Source organism: Salmo trutta, chromosome 36 (assembly GCF_901001165.1).
Source record: "Salmo trutta chromosome 36, fSalTru1.1, whole genome shotgun sequence".
NCBI classification, from domain to species: Eukaryota; Metazoa; Chordata; class Actinopteri; order Salmoniformes; family Salmonidae; genus Salmo; species Salmo trutta.
Window position 1 is genome coordinate 4,220,127 of NC_042992.1, and position 17,502 is coordinate 4,237,628.

General features: G+C 44.4%; 1 protein-coding gene across 1 annotated transcript in view; it reads left to right on the forward strand.

Moving 5' to 3' along the window:
• Nucleotides 1-17,502, forward strand: part of dlgap3 (discs, large (Drosophila) homolog-associated protein 3) — a 393,401-nt gene that overhangs the window by 50,608 nt on the left and 325,291 nt on the right. The gene's annotated exons all lie outside the window — the stretch shown is intronic.

The window sequence follows — 17,502 nt, forward strand, 5'->3', positions numbered from 1 at the left end:
TGAGTGATCCCAGGGTGCTTTATGAGTAGTGAGTGATCCCAGGGTGCTTTATGAGTAGTGAGTGATCCCAGGGTGCTTTATGAGTAGTGAGTGATCCCAGGGTGCTTTATGGGTTGTGAGTGATCCCAGGGTGCTTTATGAGTAGTGAGCGATCCCAGGGTGCTTTATGAGTAGTGAGTGATCCCAGGGTGCTTTATGAGTAGTGAGTGATCCCAGGGTGCTTTATGAGTAGTGAGTGATCCCAGGGTGCTTTATGAGTAGTGAGTGATCCCAGGGTGCTTTATGAGTAGTGAGTGATCTCAGAGTGCTTTACCAGTAGTGAGTGATCTCAGGGTGCTTTACGAGTAGTGAGTGATCTCAGGGTGCTTTATGAGTAGTGAGTGATCCCAGGGTGCTTTACGAGTAGTGAGTGATCTCAGGGTGCTTTATGAGTAGTGAGTGAGCCAGGGTGCTTTATGGGTAGTGAGTGATCCCAGGGTGGCAACACATACATTCTAAGTGATTTCAATGAGTCTTTCTCCATTCTGATTGGTTTATATGGGAGGCAGGTAGCCTAGTGGTTAGAGGGAGGATGCAGGTAGCCTAGTGGTTAGAGGGGGGGGGGCAGGTAGCCTAGTGGTTAGAGGGGGGAGGCAGGTAGCCTAGTGGTTAGAGGGGGGGGGGGGGCAGGTAGCCTAGAGGTTAGAGGGGGTGGCAGGTAGCCTAGTGGTTAGAGGGGGAGGCAGGAAGCCTAGTGGTTAGAGGGGGGAGGCAGGTAGCCTAGTGGTTAGAGGGGGGAGGCAGGTAGCCTAGTGGTTAGAGGGGGGAGGCAGGTAGCCTAGTGGTTAGAGGGGGTGGCAGGTAGCCTAGTGGTTATAGGGGGGAGGCGGGTAGCCTAGTGGTTAGAGGGGGGGGCAGGTAACCTAGTGGTTAGAGGGGGGAGGCAGGTAGCCTAGTGGTTAGAGGGGGGCGGCAGGTAGCCTAGTGGTTAGAGGGAGGAGGCAGGTAGCCTAGTGGTTAGAGTGTAGAGGCGGCAGGTAGCCTAGTGGTTAGAGGGGGGAGGCAGGTAGCCTAGTGGTTAAAGGGAGGAGGCAGGTAGAATAGTGGTTAGAGGGGGTGGCAGGTAACCTAGTGGTTAGAGGGGGGAGGCAGGTAGCCTAGTGGTTAGAGGGAGGAGGCAGGTAGCCTAGTGGTTAGAGTGTAGAGGCGGCAGGTAGCCTAGTGGTTAGAGGGGGGAAGGCAGGTAGAATAGTGGTTAGAGGGAGGAGGCAGCGTAGCCTAGTGGTTAGAGCGTTTGATTAGTAACCGAAAGGTTGCAAGATCAAATCCCCTAGCAGACAAGGTAAAAATCTGTCGTTCTGCACCTTAACAAGGCAGTTAACCTACTGTTCCTAGGCCGTCATTGAAAATAAGAATTTGTTCTTTAACCTGTTAGGGCTAGGGGGCAGTATTTACACGGCCGGATAAAAAACGTAAAAATCTGGTTATTACTACTGCCCAGAAACTAGAATATGCATATAATTGGCTTTGGATAGAAAACACCCTAAAGTTTCTAAAACTGTTTGAATGGTGTCTGTGAGTGTAACAGAACTCATATGGCAGGCAAAAACCTGAGAAGATTTCATGCAGGAAGTGGCCTGTCTGACAAAGTGTCGTTCTTCTTGTCTCTGTTTATTGAAGACTGAGGATCTTAGCTGTAACGTTACACTTCCTACGGCTCCCATAGGCTCTCAGAGCCCGGGAAAAAGCTGAATGATATCGAGGTAGCCTCTGGCTGAAACACATTATCTCCTTTGCCAAGTGGCCGATCAGAGGACAAAGGGCTTAGGCGCGTGGCCGAGTCGACCCAGTGATTTATTTTCTTTCGTCTGTTTACCTAATTGCAGATTCCCGGTCGGAATATTATCGCTTTTTTTCGAGAAAAATGGCATAAAAAATAATTTTAAACAGCGGTTGACATGCTTCGAAGTACGGTAATGAAATATTTAGAAATCTTTTCTCACGAAATGCGCCGTGCGTGTGACCCTTATTTACCATTCGGATAGTGTCTTGAACGCACGAACAAAACGCCGCTATTAGAACATAACTATGGATTATTTGGGACCAAACCAACATTTGTTATTGAAGTAGAAGTCCTGGGAGTGCATGACGAAGAACAGGAAAGGTAATCAAACTTTTCTAATAGTAAATCGGAGTTTGGTGAAGGCTAAACTTGCTGGGTGTCTAAATAGCTAGCCCTGTGATGCCGGGCTATCTACTTAGAATATTGCAAAATGTGCTTTCACCGAAAGCTATTTTAAAATCGGACATATCGAGTGCATAGAGGAGTTCTGTATCTATAATTCTTAAAATAATTGTTATGCTTTTTGTGAACGTTTATCGTGAGTAATTTAGTAAATTGTTAGTAAATTCGCCGGAGGTTTGCGGGGGGTATGCTAGTTCTGAACGTCACATGCTAATGTAAAAAGCTGGTTTTTGATGTAAATATGAACTTGATTGAACAAAACATGCATGTATTGTATAACATAATGTCCTAGGTGTGTCATCTGAGGAAGATCATCAAAGGTTAGTGCTGCATTTAGCTGTCTTCTGGGTTTTTGTGACATTATATGCTAGATTGAAAAATGGGTGTCTGATTATTTCTGGCTGGGTACTCTGCTGACATAATCTAATGTTTTGCTTTCGTTGTAAAGCCTTTTTGAAATCGGACAGTGTGATTAGATTAACGAGAGTCTTGTCTTTAAAATGCTGTAAAATAGTAATATGTTTGAGAAATTGAAGTAATAGCATTTCTAAGGTATTTGAATATCGCGCCACAGGATTCAACTGGCTGTTACGTAGGTGGGACGATTTGGTGCCACCTGCCCAAGAGAGGTTTTAACTGACTTGCCTAGTTAAATAAAGGTAAAATTAAAAATTCCGTTCTATTCAACTTCAGCATTTCTATCAACGTCTGCGCTCATTAGGGCTGCACGGTATAGACAACAAAACTAGGCCTTACTTTTAACCAAATGTTGCAATTGCGATTTGACTTGTGATTTTAGATGTTGGAATCATGGAAATAGAATGTTTACTATAATTCTATAGTTAGAATATAAATAATAGTGGGTAAAGTGTTTGACATGACAATTAATCAAAATGGGAGGAGTCATTGTGACAGGGTAGGAACCAAAGTGATGGTCAGTGTTTTCCAAGGGACACTATAATCTTTGGCTACATTATATATTTTCTTCATGTAGACATCATATTCACGCTTTGCCTATTCCTCTTTTGATTGAGAAAATACTGTTGCACAAACAACATGATTTACGCCTCCACCATCACTGGTATCAGGCTGTATTAGCTAGCTACGTTCGCTCTGACTCAGTACATTTATTAGCAAGCTAGCTAGCCAGCTAACTAGTGATTTAGAATTAAGCGGCTAACACAATCTAACTCAAACTTGCTAAGAAAAGACAAACTAGCTGTTTGCTGATGTAAGAAACACAAACTAAAAGTGTAATTAAAGAACACTAGTGTATTTATATCAGGAAGCAAAGTGAAAACAGCATTGTTGCCATTAACACTGACCATCCAGACTGAACGCAAGTGCATCCTGGTCAAGCAGCAACAAACGCCCTCCTTGAACGCGCTCCTTGAAAGTTCTCCTTGAACGACAGGGGACAGGGGTCTGTGTGGAAAGCGGAATAGAGAGAGCGAGCAGAATAGCACGACTGAAGTAGCATAAAACTCACGTTACAAACAGGATATCACATTTAACAAACAAAACATTCAAATACCCTTACAGAGGTTAAAGTAAAAATCCCAAACCGGTCCGTGGATCAATACTGGTATATAGTAGAATACAGTTCTTTAGCCCAAATGTTCGTGTGTGTGTGTGTGTGTGTGTGTGTGTGTGTGTGTGTGTGTGTGTGTGTGTGTGTGTGTGTGTGTGTACCCACTCTACGTGTCTGAACCATAATGAGCAAGAGATGATCGGGAGCAGGGAACAGAAGATGAGAGGGAGAGAGAAAGAGAGAGAGGTAGTGGGAGAGAGGTAGTGGGAAAGAGAGGGAGGTAGTAGGAAAGAGGGAGTGAGGGAGGGAGGGAGGGAGTAGGAAAGAGAGAGAGAGTGGTAGGGAGAGAGGGAGGTAGTAGGAAAGAGAGAGAGGGAGAGGGAGGGAGGGAGTGAGGGAGAAGGAAAGAGAGAGAGAGAGAGAGAGAGAGAGAGAGAGAGAGAGCGATGTAGAGTGGGAGGGAGGGAGGTAGTAGAAAAGAGAGAGGGAGAGAGACTACTCTCTTCTTTCTGTTTCCTTGGGTCCAGTACAGGAGAAGATTAAAGAGGGTAGCAATGTGTTTGAAGATGTGCTCCTTTCTATGCTCCGTGCTGCTGCAAGCCTCTTCAGACAGATTGCCTGGTAATGTGGGAACATTGTATTAACGCTTCTCTTTAGCAGCCTTTGATTTAAGCTGCCTTTTGTGTGATCCGTTAGCTAGTTGAGATGTTCTGTGGGAACCTGGAGAGAGGACGATCCGTTTAGCTAGTTGAGATGTTCTGTGGGAACCTGGAGAGAGGACGATCCGTTTAGCTAGTTGAGATGTTCTGTGGGAACCTGGAGAGAGGAGGATCCGTTTAGCTAGTTGAGATGTTCTGTGTGAACCTGGAGAGAGAACGATCCGTTTAGCTAGTTGAGATGTTCTGTGGGAACCTGGAGAGAGGAGGATCCGTTAGCTAGTTGAGATGTTCTGTGGGAACCTGGAGAGAGGACGATCCGTTTAGCTAGTTGAGATGTTCTGTGGGAACCTGGAGAGAGGACGATGCGTTTAGCTAGTTGAGATGTTCTGTGGGAACCTGGAGAGAGGACGATCCGTTTAGCTAGTTGAGATGTTCTGTGGGAACCTGGAGAGAGGAGGATCCGTTAGCTAGTTGAGATGTTCTGTGGGAACCTGGAGAGAGGACGATCCGTTTAGCTAGTTGAGATGTTCTGTGGGAACCTGGAGAGAGGACGATCCGTTTAGCTAGTTGAGATGTTCTGTGGGAACCTGGAGAGAGGAGGATCCGTTTAGCTAGTTGAGATGTTCTGTGGGAACCTGGAGAGAGGACGATCCGTTTAGCTAGTTGAGATGTTCTGTGGGAACCTGGAGAGAGGACGATCCGTTTAGCTAGTTGAGATGTTCTGTGGGAACCTGGAGAGAGGACGATCCGTTTCGCTAGTTGAGATGTTCTGTGGGAACATGGAGAGAGGACGATCCGTTAGCTAGTTGAGATGTTCTGTGGGAACCTGGAGAGAGGACGATCCGTTTAGCTAGTTGAGATGTTCTGTGGGAACCTGGAGAGAGGACGATCCGTTTAGCTAGTTGAGATGTTCTGTGGGAACCTGGAGAGAGGACGATCCGTTTCGCTAGTTGAGATGTTCTGTGGGAACATGGAGAGAGGACGATCTGTTTAGCTAGTTGAGATGTTCTGTGGGAACCTAGAGAGAGGACGATCCGTTAGCTAGTTGAGATGTTCTGTGGGAACCTGGAGAGAGGACGATCCATTTAGCTAGTTGAGATGTTCTGTGGGAACCTGGAGAGAGGACGATCCGTTTAGCTAGTTGAGATGTTCTGTGGGAACCTGGAGAGAGGAGGATCCGTTAGCTAGTTGAGATGTTCTGTGGGAACCTGGAGAGAGGACGATCCGTTTAGCTAGTTGAGATGTTCTGTGGGAACCTGGAGAGAGGACGATCCGTTTAGCTAGTTGAGATGTTCTGTGGGAACCTGGAGAGAGGAGGATCCGTTTAGCTTGTTGAGATGTTCTGTGGGAACCAGGAGAGAGGAACGATCCGTTTAGCTAGTTGAGATGTTCTGTGGGAACCTGGAGAGAGGACGATCCGTTTAGCTAGTTGAGATGTTCTGTGGGAACCTGGAGAGAGGACGATCTGTTTAGCTAGTTGAGATGTTCTGTGGGAACCTGGAGAGAGGACGATCCGTTAGCTAGTTGAGATGTTCTGTGGGAACCTGGAGAGAGGACGATCCGTTTAGCTAGTTGAGATGTTCTGTGGGAACCTGGAGAGAGGAGCATCCGTTTAGCTAGTTGAGATGTTCTGTGGGAACCTGGAGAGAGGACGATGCGTTTAGCTAGTTGAGATGTTCTGTGGGAACCTGGAGAGAGGACGATCCGTTTAGCTAGTTGAGATGTTCTGTGGGAACCTGGAGAGAGGAGGATCCGTTTAGCTTGTTGAGATGTTCTGTGGGAACCAGGAGAGAGGAACGATCCGTTTAGCTAGTTGAGATGTTCTGTGGGAACCTGGAGAGAGGACGATCCGTTTAGCTAGTTGAGATGTTCTGTGGGAACCTGGAGAGAGGATGATCCGTTTAGCTAGTTGAGATGTTCTGTGGGAACCTGGAGAGAGGAGCATCCGTTTAGCTAGTTGAGATGTTCTGTGGGAACCTGGAGAGAGGACGATGCGTTTAGCTAGTTGAGATGTTCTGTGGGAACCTGGAGAGAGGACGATCCGTTTAGCTAGTTGAGATGTTCTGTGGGAACCTGGAGAGAGGACGATCCGTTTAGCTAGTTGAGATGTTCTGTGGGAACCTGGAGAGAGAAGGAAAATATAAAATCCTATTCCACTTTAATGAGACCATGGTGATGAAGAAGTACACACACAGGAGCACAACTTCCACACAGACAAGTAAATGAAGTTTGGACTTGCGGAGGGCTAGCTGGTTTTGGAAACGGGGATTTGGAGTGTGTCCATAGAGGAAGTTAAAGCTCTCGTACTGCTGCAACTCATCATATTTTACAGCAAAGACTGAAGCAAACTCCTCCGCCCGCGCACGCCCGAGTGTTGTTGGTGATTGGCTGGGGAACAACCGTGTGTGGTGATTGGCTGGGGAACAACTGTGTGTGGTGATTGGCTAGGGAACAACTGTGTGTGGTGATTGGCTAGGGAACAACCATGTGTGATGATTGGCTGGGGAACAACCGTGTGTGGTGATTGGCTGGGGAACAACCGTGTGTGGTGATTGGCTGGGGAACAACCATGTGTGGTGATTGGCTAGGGAACAACTGTGTGTGGTGATTGGCTGGGGAACAACCGTGTGAGGTGATTGGCTGGGGAACAACCGTGTGTGGTGATTGGCTGGCTGTTTAAAATAAGTAATAAGAAAGGTGATGCATTCTTTTAAACAGAATAAATTAAAACTGGGTTTTTAGCGAAAATCTTTACAAATGTCATCCATAAACCTACTGATACATTAATGAATTAAAAAGTGCTCATATAAAGATTTTTTTTTAAAGTAGATTTCTTAACATTTTCTCTAGAATCTAATAATCAATATAATAAAACTATATATCCAACCTCTTATGGACTAACCTAATGAAGCAGGCGTAAAATAAAAACTATACTGAACAAAAATATAAATGCAACAATTTTAAAGATTTTACTGAGTTACAATTCGTTTAAGTCAGTTTCACATGACTGAGAATGCAGATATGCATCTGTTGGTCACAGATACCTTAAATAAGGTAGGGGCGTGGATCAGAAAACCAGTCAGTGTCTGGTGTGACCACCATTTGCCTCATGCATCGTGACACATCTCCTTCACATAGAGTGGATCAGGCTGTTGATTGTGGCCTGTGGAATGTTGTCCCACTCCTCTTCAATGGCTGTGGGAAGTTGTTGGATATGGACGGGAACTGGAACACGCTGTCGAAACACATCGATCCAGAGCATCCCAAACATGCTCAATGGGTGACATGTCTGGTGAGTATGCAGGCCAAGGAAGAACTGGGACATACCATAACCCAGCCGCCACCATGGGGCCCATACCATAACCCCACCTCCACCATGGGGCCCATACCATAACCCCACCTCCACCATGGGGCCCATACCATAACCCCACCTCCACCATGGGGCCCATACCATAACCCCACCTCCACCATGGGGCCCATACCATAACCCAGCCGCCACCATGGGGCCCATACCATAACCCAGCCGCCACCATGGTCTGCAGTTGTGAGGCCAGTTTGATGTACTGCCAAATTCTCTAAAATGACTTTGGAGGCGGCTTGTGGTAAATGAATGAACATTAAATTATCTGGCAACAGCTCTGGAGGACATTTCTGCAGTTAGCATGCCAATTGCACACTCCCTCATAACTTGAGACATCTGTGGCATTGTGTTGTGACAAAACTGCACATTTTAGAGTGGCCTTTTATTGTCATCAGCACAAGGTGCACATGTGTAATGATCATGCTGTTTAATCAGCTTCTTGATATGCCACACCTGTCAGGTGGATGGATTATCTTGGCAAAGGCGAAAGGCTCACTAATAGGTTTGTAAACAAAGTTGTGCACACAATTTGAGAGAAATAAACTTTTTTGTGCTCTGGAAAATGTGAAGAAGGAGACTTGTTAACGAGGAGTGAAGATAGTGGAGCCTTGTTAATGTCCAAAGAGGTAGTTGCTCACAGGCTCTATTTCCCCTGAAAATATCTGGCTGTTGGGGACCTGGGAGGGGCTACCTATGAGCCATCAGCGGAAACATTTGGCTATATGGTTGTTGGGGACCCTTACATACACTTACATACTTGATTGACAGCAGGGTGTAAATTAAAATATCGACCAGAGAAAGCATCAAGGTAATGAATTCAAGTTTTCATATATTTCTGTGTGTGGGATTTGCCGAGGAAGGCTACTGCGTAAACACCCAACAGTATTCTACTATTCAGGACATTAATGACAACAAATGAGTTGATGATGACGGTGATGATGGTGAGAGCCCAGTAACAGATCGACTCCAGTCCTTTAATCATAGAATCTAAAATCTAAACGTTGCAATGTTTCCATTTCTATAGTCAAGTCCTTCTTTAATTGAATCGACCAAATGTCGTCCTTTTACCAGATCCAATTAGTTTCGGTATCCTACTCTACTAAATATAGGCTAATATGAAATGAATGTAATTTAGGCCAAATAAAGAACAGCGACATGATTTAATGAAAAGCACCAAATTAACACAACATTGTTTCATTCACTTTAGTAAAAGACTCATCAATAGAAAAAAGACAATATGCTGCAACTTCTTTAACCCCCCCCCCCGAAGAGGCTTACAAGGAAACACAATGACGTTTTGACGGGAAAGTTTTGCTTTGCAAAGAAGACACAAGCAGCTAAAGCCCTGGTGTGCTTCCCAAATGGATCCCTATTCCCTATATAGTGCACTACTTTAAACCAGGGCCCTAGAGAACCCTATTCCCTGTATAGTGCACTACTTTAGACCAGGGCTCTATAGAACCCTATTCCCTATATAGTGCACTACTTTAGACCAGAGCCCTATGGCACCCTATTCCCTATATATAGTGCACTACTTTAGACCAGGGCCCTATAGAACCCTATTCCCTATATAGTGCACTACTTTAGACCACAGTCCTATGGCACCCTATTCCCTATATAGTGCACTACTTTAGACCATAGTCCTATTGCACCCTATTCCCTATATATGGCCAATAACACACACACTCTGACCTTTTGCTTTGCTTTTTTATAGAACGATCAAAGGGATCAAGCTGTTTGTACGTGGCTGCTTTGAAAGTCAACAGTGTTTGAGTGTGATCAGGGGTGTACTCATACTATTCTGTTGAAAAACTTTTCTGAAACGGAAGCAAACGGAACGGTGATAAACATACCTGAATTTGTCATAAACATAAACTCTTGTTTGCTTTAGAACATCTAAGGGCTGTTCGGGACTGCCTGGATACAGCCCTTAGCTATGGTATACTGGCCGTATTCCACAAACCCCAGAGGTGCCTTATTGCTATTATAAACTGGTTACCAACGTAATTAGAGCAGTAACAAATAAGTGTTTTGTCATACCCGTGGTATACGGTCTGATATACCACGGCTGTCAGTCAATCAGCATGTGGACTTAGCTGTCTCTGACCACACACACGAGGCCAGACGTAGAGAAGTCAAGTAGTAATTATAGAAGTGATTATCAGGGTGGTAGAGTCAGAGAAACCCTCTATTACCAACAAGTTCTCATACAGCAGTGTCACTTACAAATGTGATGTATATATGAATGTCTTTGAAGCATTCATTCTGCATGGTAACAGGGTTAATTCTGCATGGTAACAGGGTTAATTCTGCATGGTAACAGGGTTAATTCTGCATGTTTATAGGGTTAATTCTGCATGGCAACAGGGTTAATTCTGCATGGTAACAGGGTCAATTCTGCATGGTAACAGGGTTAATTCTGCATGGTAACAGGGTTAATTCTGCATGGTAACAGGGTAATTCTGCATGGTTACAGGGTTAATTCTGTATGGTAACAGGGTTAATTCTGTATGGTTACAGGGTTAATTCTGCATGTTAACAGGGTTAATTCTGCATGGTAACAGGGTTAATTCTGCATGGTAACAGGGTTAATTCTGCATGGTAACAGAGTTAATTATGTATGGTAACAGGGGTTAAAACAGAAACAACTCAAAGGGGTAAGTTTGGGTATTTTTCCGAGTGGTTAAGGTTGGGGATGTGGTTTGGGGAAGGCTTCAAACAAAATCATTAAAAACAACATGGGTTCTGAGAATATGAAAATATACTTATTCATGTCATTGAGGGACTGCTGAGGTTTGGAGGGTCTACACCAGAACTTAATGGTTATAGGAGAAAGGTATACAGTTGAAGTCGGAAGTTTACATACACTTAGGTTGGAGTCATTAAAACTCATTTTTCAACCACTCCACAAATTTATTTTAATTTTTATTTATTTTTATTTCACCTTTATTTAACCAGGTAGGCTAGTTGAGAACAGGTTCTCATTTGCAACTGCGACCTGGCCAAGGTAAAGCATAGCAATTCGACACATACAACAACACAGAGTTACACATGGAATAAACAAAACATACAGTCAATAATACGGTAGAACAAAAGAAAACAAAAAGTCAATATACAGTGAGTGCAAATGAGGTAAGATAAGCGAGTTAAGGCAATAAATAGGCCATGGTGGCGAAGTAATTACAATATTGCAATTAAACACTGGAATGGTAGATCTGGAGAAGATGAAAGGAGATTTGGAAGGAGATTTGTATGGCATTGAAGCTCGTCTGAAGGTTAGTTAACACAGTGTCCAAAGAGGGGCCAGATGTATACAGAATGGTGTCGTCTGCGTAGAGCTGGATCAGAGAATCACCAGCAGCAAGAGCAACATCATTGATGTATACAGAGAAGAGAGTCGGCCCGAGAATTGAACCCTGTGGCACCCCCATAGAGACTGCCAGAGGTCTGGAAAACAGGCCCTCCTATTTGACACACTGAACTCTATCGGAGAAGTAGTTGGTAAACTAGGCAAGGCAATCATTTGAGAAACCAAGGCTGTCGAGTCTGCCAATAAGAATGTGGTGATTGACAGAGTCGAAAGCCTTGGCCTGGTCGATGAATACGGCTGCACAGTAATGTCTCTTATCGATGGCGGTTATGATGTCGTTTAGGACCTTGAGCGTGGCTGAGGTGCACCCATGACCAGCTCTGAAACCAGATTGCATAGCGAAATGGTCGGTAATCTGTTTGTTAACTTGGCTTTCGAAGACCTTAGAAAGACAGGGTAGGATAGATATAGGTCTGTAGCAGTTTGGGTCTAGAGTGTCACCCCGCGGCAGCTTTCCGATGTTTGGGAATCTCAGACGATACAAAAGAGAGGTTGAACAGGCTATTAATAGGGGTTGCAAACAACAAGAACATTTTAGAAAGAGAGGGTCCAGATTGTCTAGCCTGGCTGATTTGTAGGGTTCCCGATTTTGCAGCTCTTTCAGAACATCAGCTATCTGGATTTGGGTGAACGAGAAATGGTGGGGGCTTTGGCGGGTTGCTGTGGAGGGTGCCGGGCAGTTGACCGGGGTAGGGGTAGCCAGGTGGAAAGCATGGCCAGCCGTAGAGAAATGCTTATTGAAATTCTCAATTATAGTGGATTTATCGGTGTTTCTAGCCTCAGAGCAGTGGGCAGCTGGGAGGAGGTGCTCTTATTCTCCAAGGACTTTACAGTGTACCAGAACTTTTTGGAGTTAGTACTACAGGATGCAAATTTCTGTTTGAAAAAGCTAGCCTTAGCTTTCCTAACTGCCTGTGTATATTGGTTCCTAACTTCACTGAAAAGTTGCATATCACGGGGGCAATTCGATGCTAATGCAGAACGCCACAGGATGTTTTTGTGCTGGTCAAGGGCAGACAGGTTTGGAGTGAACCAAGGACTATATCTATTCCTAGTTCTACATTTTTTGAATGGGGCATGCTTATTTAAGATGGTGAGGAAAGCACTTTTAAAGAACAACCAGGCATCATCTACTGACGGGATGAGGTCAATGTCATTCCAGGATACCCCGGCCAGGTCGTGTAGAAAGGCCTGCTCGCAGAAGTGTTTTAGGGAGCGTTTGACAGTGATGAGGGGTGGTCGTTTGGTCGCAGACCCATTACAGATGCAGGCATTGAGGCAGTGATCGATGAGATCTTGATTGAAAACAGCAGAGGTGTATTTGGAGGGTGAGTTAGTTAGGATGATATCTATGAGGGTGCCCGTGTTTACGGATTTGGGGTTGTACCTGGTAGGTTCATTGATCATTTGTGTGAGATTGAGGGCATCAAGCTTAGATTGTTGTTAACAAACTATAGTTTTGGCAAGTCGGTTAGGACATCTACTTTGTGCATGACACAAGTAATTTTTCCAACAATTGTTTACACACGGATTATTTCACTTATAATTCACTGTATCACAATTCCGGTGGGTCAGAAGTTTAGATATACTAAGTTGACTGTGCTTTAAACAGCTTGGGAAATTACAGAAAATGATGTCATGGCTTTAGAAGCTTCTGATAGGCTAATTGACATAATTTGAGTCAATTGGAGGTGTACCTGTGGATGTATTTCAAGGCCTACCTTCAAACTCAGTGCCTCTTTGCTTGACATCATGAGAAAATCAAAAGAAATCAGCCAAGACCTCAGATTTTTTTTGTAGACAAGTCTGGTTCATCCTTTGGAGCGATTTCCAAACGCCTGAAGCTACCACGTTCATCTGTACAAACATTAGTACGCAAGTATAAACACCTTGGGACCACACAGCCATCATACCGCTCAGGATGGAGACACGTTCTGTCTCCTAGAGATGAATGTACTTTGGTGTGAAAAGTGCAAATCAATCCCACAACAACAGCAAAGGACCCTGTGAAGAGGCTGGAGGAAACAGGTAAAAAGTATCTATATCCACAGTAAAAACAAGTCCTATATCGACATAACATGAAAGGTCGCTCAGCAAGGAAGAAGCCACTGTTCCAAAACCGCCATAAAAAAGCCAGACTGCGGTTTGCAACTGCACATGGGGACAAAGATCGTACTTTTTGGAGAAATGTCCTCTGGTCTGATGAAACAAAAATAGAACTGTTTGGCCATAATGACCGTCATTATGTTTGGAGGAAAAACGGGGATGCTTGCAAGCCGAAGAACACCATCCCAACCATGAAGCACAGGAGTGGCAGCATCATGTTGTGGGGGTGTTTGCTGCAGGAGGGACTGGTGAACTTCACAAAATAGATGGCATCATGAGGAGGAAAATTATGTGGATATATTGAAGCAACATATTGAAGCAACTCAAGGCATCAGTCAGGAAGTTAAAGCTTGGTCGCAAATGGGTCTTCCAAATGGACAATGACCCCAAGCATACTTCCAAAGTTGTGGTGAAATGGCTTAAGGACAACAAAGTCAAGGTATTAGAGTGGCAGTCACAAAGCCCTGATCTCAATCCTATAGAAAATGTGTGGGCAGAACTCAAAAAGCGTGTGCGAGCAAGGAGGCCTACAAACCTGACTCAGTTACACCAGCTCTGTCAGGGGGAGTGGACCAAAATTCACCCAACTTATTGTGGGAAGCTTGTGGAAGGCTACCCGAAACGTTTGACCCAAGTTAAACAATTTAAAGGAAATGCTACCAAATACTAATTGAGTGTATGTAAACTTCTGACCCACTTGGAATGTGATGAAATATATAAAAGCTGAAATAAATCATTCTCTCTACTATTATTCTGACATTTCACATTCTTAAAATAAAGTGGTGATCCTAACTGACCTATGACAGGGAATTTCTACTAGGATAAAATGTCAGGAATTGTGAAAAACTGAGTTTAACTGTATTTGGCTAAGGTGTATATAAACCTCCGACTGTATATGTAAATATGTCTGTAAATATGTCTGTGTAAATATGTAAATAGGTCTGTGTAAATATATCAATATGTCTATTTGCATTTGTAAATATGGCTATGCAAATATGTAAACATGTCTATGTAAATATGTCTATGCAACTGTTTTCTGAGTTTACTGAAAAACTGAGTTTAACCTCCCTGGGCAAGGTGGGACATTTGCGTTCTCAGGTTTTGGCCTGCCATACGAGTTCTGTTATACTCACAGACACCATTCAAACAGTTTTAGAAACTTTAGAGTGTTTTCTATCCAAATCTACTAATTATATGCATATTCTCGTTTCTGGGTAAGATTAGTAACCAGTTTAAATCGGGAAAGTTGTTTATCCGGCCGTGAAAATACTGCCCCCTAGCCCCAACAGGTTAAATGTATTTGGCTAAGGTGTATATGAACTTCCGACTTCAACTGTATAGTGAAGGGTCTACACCAGAAGTGAATGTTTATAGGAGGAAGGTATATAGTGTGTGCAACTAAGCTTGGAATGTGTTGAGTGCAGGGAAATTATTACATGTGGCAGGCATTGATAAGGGGAGAGAGCCATGGATTAGTGATGGAGGGGGGGGGGTTGAGGTAAGGTCAGGTCACCTTAAGGGAGAAATAAAAGTATATTGCCCGTATCACTAGTATCCTGCCTAGCAGTAAAGACACAATGTTTGTACTGATGTGTAGGAGGAGACTCAGCCTATGAGGAGCGGTTAAATATCAGTGCTTGTGTGAAAACGTATTTGTCTAATGCAGCTGTATTGATCCTCTGGGCAGAATAAACTTGGTTTCAGCTTTCATAATGTCCGTAGAGTTTTTTTGTTTTTGTACTCTGAGAATTAGTATTCTGCCGTGCTTGCCAGAGCATTGTGAACTGCCATGGCTTATTGGTCAGAGCGGCTTCGGAATGAGCAGGGTACTTCACCTTTGACCAGTACTCAGCTAACATTTTTAAAAAAATGTTATTTATCCGGAAAGCATATATGGATTTTTTTTTAAACAGTCCGAAATCTGTTACTGATAAATCTGTTAATCTGCTGTTACTGTGTGTATGTGGCCAAGTTCTCTATGGCATTACTTACTGCTGTGTCTAGTACTACTGACTGACTTAGAATACACAGTAAACAATGCTGATTTGTGTGTGTGTGTGTGTGTGTGTGTGTGTGTGTGTGTGTGTGTGTGTGTGTGTGTGTGTGTGTGTGTGTGTGTGTGTGTGTGTGTGTTAATTAGCAGTAAATCAGTGTGTGTGTTTCTGAATGGGGACAGTCAATGCCAGTGCCTTGTGCTGACGATGATTGATACAGCTTATATCAGAGCTGGTCTCTCAGTAAGATAATACACTGTCACTAGTGTGTGTGTGTGTGTGTGTGTGTGTGTGTGTGTGTGTGTGTGTGTGTGTGTGTGTGTGTGTGTGTGTTGTGTGTGTGTGTGTGTGTGTGTGTGTGTGTGTGTGTGTGTGTGAGCTGTCTATATGTGAATAAGGGTCTCTCTCTCTATTCTAAAATAGCCCAGGTGCACACACAGGCTTTGTAATGGGTATAGATTGTTTTTTAATGGCCTTGTCATTCTGAATGTCTGGGTTTTGTCCCAAACCCAGACATTCCCTACATTCTCTATGAGCCTTGGTCAAAAGTAGTGCACTATATAGGGCATATGCTACCATTTGGTATGAACCCTGCTCATTTGACTTCTACAGAATACAACCCACTCACTCTCCAACTGCTCACTGCTTGAACTCAAATCTACTTTGTGATGACCTTGCCATTTTATCCTTGTTTCTCTCCCTCCATCTCTTCTCTCCCCACTTCTCTCCCTCCATCTCTGTCTCTTCTCTCCCTCCTTCCCACCCGCCGTCTCTCCCTCCTTCTCTCCCTCTTTCTCTCCCTCCTTCTCCCCCTCCATCTCTGTCTCTTCCTTCCCTCCCACCTTCTCTCCCTCCATCTGTCTTTTCTCTTCCTCTTCCTTCTCTCCCTCCTTCTCTCCCTCTGTCTCTTCTCTCCGTCTCTTCTCTCCCTCCTTCTACCTCCTTCTCTGCCTCTGTCTTTGTCTCTTCTCTCACTCTGTCTCTTTTCTTCCTCCTTCTCTCCCTCTCTCTCTTCTCTCCCTCCTTCTTTCCCTCTCTCTCTCTATCTCCCTCCTCTCTCTCTCTCTTCTCTCCCTCCTCTCTCTCTGTCTCTTCTGTCCGTCCTTCTCTACCTCCTGCTCTCCCTCAGTCTCTTCTCTCCCTCCTTCTTTCCCTCCATCTCTCCTCTCCCTCTTTCAGACTGTGCTGTTTCCCCAATTAGATTCATTCATGTTCAAGGCACTCTCAAGGTCATGGTTTAAATATGGTTTCTGTTATAGTAAGTTAGTTAGCTACATGCTAGACTCTTAAAGTGTATTCCCTTGTGTAGCATCCCTGTATGTATCCTTGTATGTAAGCTTACGGTATCGTCCTCAAGGGCTTTATGGCACAGTGACGCGTAACCAAAGGGCTGCTGATTTCCCCTTCAAGTGTTACACGGGCTCCTTTTCCTCTACCCTAGCCTGCTGTGGACTTGGCAGCCATGCTGAACAGTGTTGTGTAAAGAGAGGAGAGAGGGGAGAGAGAGGGGCTAAACAGTGTTGAGTGTTTGTATTGAGAGAGAGGAGAGAGGGGCTGAACAGTGTTGAGTGTTTTGTATTGAGAGGAGAGAGGGGCTAAACAGTGTTGAGTGTTTGTATTGAGAGAGAGGAGAGAGGGGCTGAACAGTGTTGAGTGTTTTGTATTGAGAGGAGAGAGTTTTGTATTGAGAGGAGAGAGAGGAGAGAGAGGAGAGAGGGGCTGAACAGTGTTGAGTGTTTTGTATTGAGAGGAGAGAGTTTTGTATTGAGAGGAGAGAGAGGAGAGAGAGGAGAGAGGGGCTGAACAGTGTTGAGTGTTTGTATTGAGAGAGGAGAGAGGGGCTGAACAGTGTTGAGTGTTTGTATTGAGAGGAGACAGAGGAGAGAGAGGAGAGAGGGGCTGAACAGTGTTGAGTGTTTTGTATTGAGAGGAGAGAGTTTTGTATTGAGAGGAGAGAGAGGAGAGAGAGGAGAGAGGGGCTGAACAGTGTTGAGTGTTTTGTATTGGGAGGAGAGAGAGGAGAGAGAGGCTAAACAGTGTTGAGTGTTTGTATTAAGAGGAGAGAGAGAGGAGAGAGGCTAAACAGTGTTGTGTTTGTATTGAGAGGAGAGAGAGGAGAGAGAACAGAGAGGGGCTGAACAGTGTTGAGTGTTTGTATTGAGAAGAGAGAGGGGCTAAACAGTGTTGAGTGTTTGTATTGAGAGGAGAGAGAGGAGAGAGGGGCTGAACAGTGTTGAGTGTTTGTATTGAGAGGAGA